Consider the following 10,773-nt stretch of genomic DNA (forward strand, 5'->3'; position numbering starts at 1 on the left):
CATTTATAGCTTTAGTCTGGGCTGCAAAGCGTGGATCAATGCTTTCACGGGCCCTAAAGTCATAGCACTTCTGGAATTTACATCTTTCCAGTCTGAATGGTTGAGGGGGAATCAGACAAACGTCAGGAAAAACCTGCAACGGCTCCAGTAATTCCAAGCTCCCTAGAAAGCCAGGAGGTTTTGGAAGCTGTGACACTGCCTGCCGTCAGTCAGCCTTTCACGCTCCGCAATCCGGTGTTACCCGGGACTGTCGGAAGCCCCCGCGCCCCGACCCCCCGCGGCAGCGCCCACCCCGCTCCGCTGCTACTCCCGCAGAGCGCGACCGCGCCGGGGCACTTGAGCGCCACCTGGTGGCCGTCCGCGAAACTGCAGCATCGCCCCCCCCCCCGCGCAGGGCCCTGTGCCGCTGTTACGGTGCGTGGCTTCGGGGCAGGGAGGGGGGGGGTTGGGTCCTTCGGTCACGATGGGGCTTCCCACCGGCTTCTGCTACGAGCAGAGAGCCATCCGTTCGACTGAACCCTGAATATCTCTCTGTATCCTTTTCCAGCACTTGTTCAGTGGTCAGCTTTATGGTGCTACGCAGCACCTGAGACTTACAATAATTCAGGAGGCACCGCGTGCTGTCCCACCAAATGACTCCTCAGCCATTCCTAAATGGCACATGGAGACCTGTTAGCAACCTTAACGTTCCCAGTACTGCCTGACCATCCCAGCCAAACCTGAGTTCAGGGCTTCCTATAACTGCCCACTCAGGCAATAAAACAGACTCAGAAAGCAAAGAATTTTGGTGTAAAAACTGATATGACATATGCTCCATCCAGCTGATTTATTCTATATCATTCCTCTTTATATATAGAAGCAAAAGCTGAGAGGTTGCTCGATTTGCCAGCTTAGGTATATATAGCCAGTCAAAACTGGCTACGCTCCACTAGGAACTTTTCAAATAGGGCAATGATCTATTTGTGGCCAAAGACACTTAACTTCGAGAGGTATCAGTGACAAGAAGCAAAAAGCTGCTTGTTTGTTTGGGCCGGGGATCGTGTGTGCGTGTAGAAAGGCAACGCTAACATTTATTATGTAAAACTACACACAGAAGGGCTCCAAAATAGAAATGCCTTAATAATTATCTCATATTCAGTGCCATGTCCACTTCTGAACGCACATTTTCCATTGAACAGCTTCGTGCGTTCTCTCACGCATGGGAGTAGCTCCAATGAAACATCTGCTGAACCATCTATATCATCGTCCTCCTTCACATCCTTTCTTCAGGCTCTCCTTAGCAGCAGTGCGTGGAGGAAGCTCCACAAGTGTCAGGCAGCTGCTCCGCTGTGACTACTGGGCATTGTGTCTGCTCCTCGTGCTTCCCCATCTTTGATCACAGGGTGTCTCTCAGACTTGCCTGACAGGGCAGGAACTATTTTTGGTCCGATGTTCATTCGGTATGATTCGTGCTTAGCCCAGGTGCCAAAATGAGCTGGCAGCCTCTATGTGACCACTGTGCAAAGCAGCATAGAGAGGAGACGGTCCCAGAGCCTCCCCAGTGCCACTGCTGCATGCTGTGGCTTGAAATGTGTGCCCTGCGTGTCTCCTGCACACCGTCTGGGTGGGGTTGCCTTTTGGGTGTGTTGTAAGTTTTCAAATTTCGACTGATAAATGTTTCATTGCCATAAGCGTGCCCTGGGAAGGGTGTGAAAAATAACTTGAGCGTAAGTGGGCAGGTCTCATGTCAGGTCTTCAAGTGGAAATCAGAACAGCCCCCGGTGAGTGTACTACAGGGGAGGCTCCCTTGCCCACCCAAGGGTCAATGGCCTTACTCATGTTGAGTAAAGGTGACCCCACCAAATTCAATAGGACGGCTTCCAGAGGGACCTGTGGTGGGATGTGAGCCTGGCAGGAGTCCTCCGGTGAGTACTTTATCAGATGTTTCATTACTTGCTGTGCATATTGATAAAACCTTTTTCTCCTCAGTGATCTCATTTTTTCCATAAGCAAAAAGTCCACCTTTCCCTTGCCGTTTGTGTCATGTAAAAGGGCACAGCACAGTGGTGTCACTCCTCAGCTGGCAGCCATTGTGGTTGGAGGGCCCACAACCCATGGCTCACTGGACCCTGTTTCTCTTTCCTCCCACTTTATCCTTCTTTTCAAAGAAGCACCAGGAAAAAAGAAAACATCAAACGTAGCCCTTCCGAATCCCCCACGAGGCATCAGCCCTGCTCACCACTCACCTTTCCACACCACAAGCCACAAGCTGGTTCCCAAAACCCTCCAGCAAACCCATGGCTGGAAGGACAGAAGACCAAAAACCACAGACTTCCTCGGTACAGTCCATACCAAAGATGCGCAGGGATGACTGTGAAAACCTTACACTGGTGTTGGCAACCTGCAGAAGCTGGGTGCAAAGCTCTAGCAGGGAAAATCTGTCACATACGAGTGCATATGTCTACACGTGTGGATGTGGGACTGAAATAACTCCCATCACTTTCCTTCTATCAGCCTTAATAAGTGGGGCAGCGCCTGCCAATTCCATTTCGAGTTTCATCCCTCTGAAATATGTGCACTTTCACCAGCTGATGTTTGGAGCAGGGTAATTACTATGGTGCTAATTTTACCAGGGATGATGAAAGTGCTAGAACAGCCTAACCATATGAAGGGAGGAGATACGTATTGCTGATTGAGTCTTCTGGATCCTTTTTGAGCATGGGAAGTCATGACTTTGAGTTGTAGGTTTTCTCCTTGGGGAGGCTTCTTCTTACAGAGCTAGCTGACACACAGCTGGGGTTAGGAAAGAGCAAGGTCAGGGATAGTTGTGTGCTGGAAAATAAAAAGCACTGAGCACTGAAGTGTTGCCTTGTAGTAAATTACCTTATACAGATTAAATTACTCAAACAGATCTGCTTCTTCTCTTTTCTCTCCTGTGAGAGAAGCCACTTCCAAACACCAAAGGCACAAAGATGCTTGAAAGTCTTCTATTCCTCTCTGGTCTTTCCAAAAAGGTTCAAAGTCAATTGAAATTTCTAATGAGGATTCAGAGCAGATATTTATTCTATCCAAACCAGTTCAGCTTGAAAAAATTAGAGTGAAGTATGGTCGGAGGAAAAGCAATTTGCCAGAGCCTGAAGAGTGTGAATAATGAAAAGCAAACAGCTCTCTGCAGCGCTCACTTTTGCTTTCAAGTCAAAGGGTTTACATTTATCGTGCTCCCACCCTGGCTTTACCTGGTGACCAGAACTGGGAATGGTGATTAAGGAGAGCTGAGCTGATTGGTGGTTTCCAACTTCTGTGCAGGAGAGTTCTTAACAAAGCACCCAGAAATGATGGGCACTGTTGCCTCTCCATCCTAAGCACTGGAGTCGCCCCATCAGGAAGGACTGAACAAAACTGGCCCACTGAGCCCTGTTCTATTGCTCTATTGTGCAAAGGTTTTTGTGTCACCTTTGCTGTCAGGGAGCACAAGCACCTTGCAGAAGCACAGCAAGCAACACAGCGAGGCTCTGCTCATTCTCTTCAGCTCTGTCTTGCTGTCTCCCTGACTCTTTATGATTGTCACTGTCACAGAATGGCCTGGGTTGAAAAGGACCATAATGATCATCCAGTTTCAACCCCCTGCTGTGTGCAGGGTCACCAACCAGCAGCCCAGGCTGCCCAGAGCCACATCCAGCCTGGCCTTGAATGCCTCCAGGGATGGGGCATCCACAGCCTCCTTGGGCATCTTATTCCAGTGTCACCACCCTCTGTGTGAAAAGCTTCCTCCTAATATCCAACCTAAACCTCCCCTGTCTCAATTTAAAACCATTCCCCCTTGTCCTATCACTATCCACCCTTGTAAACAGCCATTCTCCCTCCTGTTTATATGCTCCTTTCAAATACTGGAAGGCCGCAATGTGGTCAGAACCTGAGTGGTGAATGTCCCCTCTGCCTGAGCCATCACCGGTGGCCTCTGTAGACATTCGGCTCTGAAGCTGAGCCGAGATTAAAGCAAAACACGGATCTGTGCACTGCTCTGAGTGAAGGTGGGTTTCTGGTCTCAGGACTCAGCAATGTGACCTTCCCATAATCAGATCGCCTTCCTCGTGAGCCACGGCCTGACAGCATATTTCTGCAGATCGCTTCACGCCAACAACAAAGTGCAGACGGCACTGAGCTGTGTCAGCCTGCAGGCAGGGAGGGCCCTGCAAGCAGCCCTGCCCTGCCAGGCACCCCACTCCTGCAGCACACCCACTGCATGGGCAGTGCGAGCACAGCCCCTGGAAACTGCCAGGATCTCAGGACCTGCAGTGCCACCACAGGCCATGATGTAACGGTGGGCTGCAGCAACTCTGACATTTCATGAACTTCCATACTGATTTTTTAATGCTTGATGAGAAACGGCACAATCCTTTTCCCTCCAGTCTCTGTCACAAGGTTGCTTAATAGGGTTTGGGCATTAGCTCAAGTAATATTAGAGGATCAAAGCCAACTTTTGAAGTATTAGAGAGATTACAAAGAAATGCATGGCTCATGCCTTCACGGGCACAACATCTACTAGCACCAAACAGGGGAAAGCCTCCTTCTGTGGCCGCCCTTTCCCTCTCTCTCTGTGACTTAATCAGGGCCCAAAGGCTCAGGACGTGCAGTTTTAATGCAGGATGCCTGGGGGGTGGGTGGGGAATCCTTCTTCCCCTCTGCATCTGCACAGACGAGAGGCAGAAATCAGCCTGGAGGCACAAAATGACATCAGAAAAGCAAATAAGCAGCACAAGATTACGATAGAAAAAAGAAAGGAAACGGTGGTATTTTCTTGCTGAAGATTATTTCCTCTCTGACGAAAGATTTTTCAGATGACAGAGGTGTTTTAGTGGGTGGGCCTTGAAGGACCGGTCCAAATAATCAGTCAAAAAACAATATCAGGAAGCTTAGCCAACGGTTTGAGCCTGGTACGGTTTTACTCATCTGTTCAATTTTAGTTTTGAGGGAAATCTAGGAAGGTGCCAGCTAATTACATTTCTCAACCTCCTTCCCAGCCACGCGGGCCTTACGAGCAGGGTTGGGCTGCCATGTTGTGCCTGCTCCCCACAGCACTCCTGGCGTAGCACGGGGCAGGGAGATGTGCCAGCTCAGGGTGGCATCGCTTCTGAGCCCCTCTGGTTCTGTGCTGGAGAGGATCTGCTTGGAGGTTGCAGTGCCCCGGGCCAGGCAGCACCAATATGGGTCATCAAGATGGAGTTTCACATTGGATGTAAATTGGCACAGCGTCGGCTCCTCAGGAAATTCGAGCTTGTTTGCTACTGTGTGCTGCCATTTTTCCTTCCACAATGGCCAATGATCTAATCCTCTGTTTTCAGCAAAGTTTATTTGCTCTCCGGGAGGGAAAATAAACTCTGATATTGTCATTTACATTGCGGCCACACACTGCAGGCGAGTTGAAAGCTTCTGGTACAAACTGATAGAAAATATTGAGGACATTTGCATCTCAGCCACTATACTAAAGCAGAAAATCTGAGAGAGTAAGGAGAGCAGTCGCTTATGCACAGAGCACTGTTAACACAAACCATATGCTTCTGAGTTTATCAATGCAGTTTTCACTTGAGTGAACACACTGATAGGCAGTAAAGCACAGTGGTAGATAATGAACGACCAGAAGCATAAAATACAACATGCACATTGCAAGGCAGAGAACTTCGGTCACTTCTGAGAATATCCTACTGCTCCTGGAAGTGGGAAGAATTGTGTACCCATGTATTTACATCAACTTTCCCTTGGGAATTGCCAAGCATCACCTGGGAAATGAATCACACAGGTGAATGTAAATGGGTTGGTAGGACAGGTGAAGGAACACTGTATGTTAAAGATTTCTAGCTCTTTCTACCACGTTTTGCTTTTGCTCTTTCTTATCATATTTCTACCTATGGTGGCACACAGGGTAACAAAGGCCAAAGCAGATCTCTGCTTCATCCCTTGCGGCAGTGGTGGAATTAGGGGGAATACAGGCTGGTAACATTGCTCCTTCCTTTCTGCTGCACAGCACCAAAAGGTAGGTTGGAAAATTGATTGAACACTACGTGGGCTTTTGAGCAAGCAGGTGTCTTGGCTACTGAGAGCCTATGGGAGGGTGAGAGTTGTAAGCCCAGTGAGGACCCGCTCCCATGACAGCCCTGCTGCTTATTCACAGTATTTCCATAACTACAAATGTGCGACCCAGAAAAATGCAAAGATATTCCTGCCCTGTTCTGTTCAGCTGAGCCTCAGCCTGAGCCTATCCTGATTTTGGCACACTAGTAATACTAAACAACTGAAGCTGTAAGTCAGAGAATGAAAGTGTGGTCACATCATTTTGTTATGTGTAAGTTGCTGGCTCTTAACCCTTTTCCTTCCAGGAATTGTCATGTTCCCTATGGCAGCTCCATGGCATGTTCTCACCACTCTGGCTGGTTTATTAACCATTAACTCCCTTTCCCTTGAGACACCCAAAGAATGGGAACCGTAGAAAATCATTTTGCAACCTTGAGATTCATAGGAAAATTTTATCCTTATTAATATGCAAATCATTGGGCAGTTTTATCGCTTACAACTAAGGCCCTTCTCATTAATCTGAACATATGTTCCCCTTTGAAGACATATGCTGCCTTGGAGGACAAATTGCCACAGGTGATTGAGGGCTGAGTGATTTGAATTAAAGAGCATTTCCACATCACAAATAATCCTAGTTGCACTTCCCAAAGACAATCCATAATCCTAAATTATGGAAACAGATAGCTAGAAGTTTATACAACTGTCTTGCTAAAGCAAAGCTTCCAGAAAATGAAGACTGTGCAAAGCATACATTAAATAACGGACTGAAGTTTCCTCTCTGAGTATAGGATTTTGACCCTGTAGAGGTAAGAGTTTGGAAGAGCTCCCCTCTCCATTCTCTTTTTTGTGTTTAACCATATCTTTTGGGGTCTAAAACTTCAGCTGGAATTTAAAGATTCTTTAAATTAGGCATCTTAATTCAGTGAGAATTGAACCACATGGAATATGGTGCTGGAAGTTAAGTTATCCTTGGCAGAACTTCATGGGTTGCATTTGGATTTCTGGCTATATACAGTTACCATTAGCTATGGATTTCTCTTTGTAATTCATTATTTCAACATTTCTTCACCTTGCTTCCCACATCCACCATCTGCAGTAGCAATGACTGAAAGCCTATATGCCACTATTTCAACCTACAGTCAGTAGCTGGTGGTTTGATTTTAGAATCAGGCTGAAGAAGGCAGACTGAAATCTTAAGCAAAGATTTTGGACATTCAGTGTCTGGGAAAGAAAGAGAGAAAAAAACGTGAATGCTGTGTGAATTCCACTCTTCTCAGAGATATAAAACTATTCAATTTCCTATGTCATATTTCACTCCTTGTATGAACAAACATGGTGTTATCCATTATAACTGTGTCACTGGCTGCACATCTGTATATCCTCTTTGCTTGCGAAGTACAAAATGTAGTTATTTGTTCTCTCAAGTCTTATCAAACACGTAACCATCTCTCTTCAGAATTTACATTGGATTTACTGATTCCTTCTACTGCGAATGTGCCTTCATTTTTCCTTGGAGATCACAGCATTAGACCTATAAAGATCCAGTTAATGTCTAAACCCCAGAGGCTTACTGTGAATGGGAAAACCACCTTTTCCTGATGAATTTTTTCCAGTTGACTTAATGGTTAGAGAAGAAAGGCTAACGTGTGCCAGTTTACATGCATGGAAATGGTGAGACCAACAAAAAGCCCAACACTTTATTTACAGCATTTCTTCTCATCCAGTGGAAACTGACGGCTTTGATTCGACCAGACTGTGTTTTCTTTGCAAGTACAATACAATCAAGCTATTTTCAGCTGGCAATAAAATCCTTGAGAACCAAAGCAGATTTGGCCACATTAAGAGATGAAGACAAATGCAATCTGATAATTAGGCCTTTTCACCGCCAAGAAGAAAAACCAATTTAATAACATGCAGCAAGACAGGGGTTAGAGCCTCTGGGTCTCAATTGGCAAGAACTGTGCCTGCAATACAACTCTAATTTGCTTCCACGGGGCATCTGCAGATCTCTGCAAGACTGAGGAGATGCTCAGAAAATATGAGGAGAAAAGCCTCTCCTTCCACTGCTGTGGCTGAGCTGCAAGATGGATCAGAAAAAGCATCCTGCCCTGGGATGCTCCTATTCTTACACCTCCTACACTTGTATGAAACATAAATATTCTGCTTTCCTTTCTTAGCCCCTGATAATGTTTTTCTTTCTGCAGATAGCAGATCTTGCCCTGAAAACTCCCCAGGCCATCTCACATAACTCTTCAGTACATCAGAAAGGAGGCAGCGAAATATCCCGCAGCCAGACTGCCTCAAATGAGAAAACATTGAGGGAAGGCAAACAAAGCCTCACTCACTCTCGAGGGTTAAGTTTTCAGCTGTTTCTCACCCTCTTTGTCCTGGCTCATTGCAACAGGAAAGGGTTTTTTAGAAACTTTTCTTGCAACTTCGACTTCCCCATTTGAGGGCTTTGGAAGTGCTTCTGCTGAAGTTCAGGCGGGTGAGAGGTGGCTTTGTTACAGTTCCTGTAGTCTGTGCAATAGATTCAAATCGATATTTCATTCAGAGGAGAGCTTTCTGGACAGAGCAGCTTGGAGCTTAAGGAAGCTATAAACCAGCCCTGATGCGTGCATTCAAGCTTTCTTCAGTGTGAAATGCTGGATGGGTTGGTCTGCAGGGCTGTGCTGCTGTGAATAAGTCTTACTCATCTCAGCGGATCTGGGCTCTTGAGTCCCGTAAGTTAGCGGTCTTTATCAGTCAGTTTGGTGAGTAAGGGTTGAGTAAGAGTCTGCAAGGTCAGGCTTTAATGGGTAATATCTTGTGGGCATTGTGCAGAGATGTGTCCAACCCACCCTCCAGCTCACTGCATGTATTTTCAGCAGAGCGCTTCTGAGCCACGGTGTATCACAGCACCTTTATTTCCACTCCATTTAGATGAGCACATACTTCATCGAGGTGGGTCAGATCGTTGCTATTTTAGCTGCACTTTTACGTTCAGAAACACAAGGGATTTTTTTGCCATGGATCTTTGCAGCATTTGTCCCTATGGACTTCAAATCCTGTTGATGGGTGACTTCAGTCTTACTGGACGAAGGAAATAATTGCTGTCTTTCCCTCTTGCAGTTTTTTATCATTCCTCAGTCACAAGAAACTTGCCCGACTTAGAGAGCTTTTCTTCCAATTAAACATGGACAGAATCACCCAAGAACACAGGAACAATGATTGCCCAACACGTCAGGTTGCTCAATGTACACAATCACTTGTCTTTTCTTCACTCCCACACCACATAAAGCCATACATCCTGCACACAGCACACTGCGGGCTGCTAAAAGCAGCTGCCTGTGGCCATTGTGTTTGCTGCTGCACCAACGCTTCCCCATTCAGCGTATGGGGAACTCAACGCATACTGTAAATGACAACAAGGGAGTGTTTTCTTAGTGTCTTTGCACTATGAGAAAGCATTTGGGGACATTTTCATTGAGAATTTCAGGACTTGCTTGTGTCGTAATTGCATGCTTACAAAGCTTAACGCAACCTAATAGTGACTGCGGGCACTGCTGTAGAAACTTGGAGTCATCTTTGGAGCCTGTTGGGGGCACGGGAAGGAGGGGAGGTCCCCTCTGTCCCTGCAGACGCTGCTGTTACAGTCTCCAGTGCAGCTCACAGCGCCCACACCAACTCCTACAGCCTCGTGTGCTCTGCATTAAGCAGTCACCTTCACTCCGACTTTTCCAGCCCACCATGCAAGGCTCCGTGATGCAGCTCAGCTGTTAGCACTGTGCAGGGGACACCTGCCTCGGAAACTCACACCCCTGCACTGTCCATCAGAGCTGGAGTTTGGCAAACTCCAGAGCATGCTTACAAGGCTGTTTTTGTTCCTGCAAGGCTCCCAGCCAAACATTTCATCCCTGTTTTCTTTGTCAGATGTCTTAGGCCACGTCTACCATAGGGAGGACAAGCTATTAAATGCCATTTTGATTTCTGTACATTTCACCCATGGCCAGACAGGACAGCCTTCTAGAGGTGATGTATGGAACAAAGAGATGCAGCCCACACACCGCAGCACAGCAATACTCTGCTTGCTCCAAGAGGTCTTAGACCAGGGATCAGAGCTTTGCTTTTAAGAGGGATGCCAGATTTCAGTTTAAGGAGCAGTGAGCGAGGGGTTGTGCTTGAGTTGCTCCCGGTGTGTGTGAGGGCTGGGTCTTTGTGACTCAATACCCCGAATTTCAGCATTTCATAAAGATGGAACACGACTACCAAAGGAAACTGAGCCACTTTTCCCTGCTATTGGTCCTTACTACACGAGGCATCGGACAGGAGCCCAAGAGGAGAAGACCAGAGCGAGCAGCCTCACACATCCCACCCGGCATCTTCATAAGCAGCTCCCACCGAACGCCTTCCCGGAGGGGTAACACCCGCGGGCAGGTGCTCCCCGGAGCTGCGGGGCTGTCCCGGGGTAAGGCTGCTCCTCGTGGGCTGCGCTCCATCTATCGCGGCACTGCGCCCAGAGGGGGCAGCCCCACACACAGCCCCGCATCGCCCCGCACACAGCCCCGCATCGCCCCGCACACAGCCTCGCACACAGCCCCGCACCGCCCCCGAGCCGGAGCCGTTCTCCCGCAGCCCCGCAGCCCCGCGGAGCGGCCCGTCCTCCCGTTTGCCATTGGTGCGGGGTAGCGGCGAGGGCGGGGCCGACCGGGCCGCTATTAAACATCACATGGCAGCCCGCAAAAA

Source organism: Gallus gallus, chromosome 18, assembly GCF_016699485.2.
Source record: "Gallus gallus isolate bGalGal1 chromosome 18, bGalGal1.mat.broiler.GRCg7b, whole genome shotgun sequence".
In the NCBI taxonomy this organism is placed as follows: domain Eukaryota; kingdom Metazoa; phylum Chordata; class Aves; order Galliformes; family Phasianidae; genus Gallus; species Gallus gallus.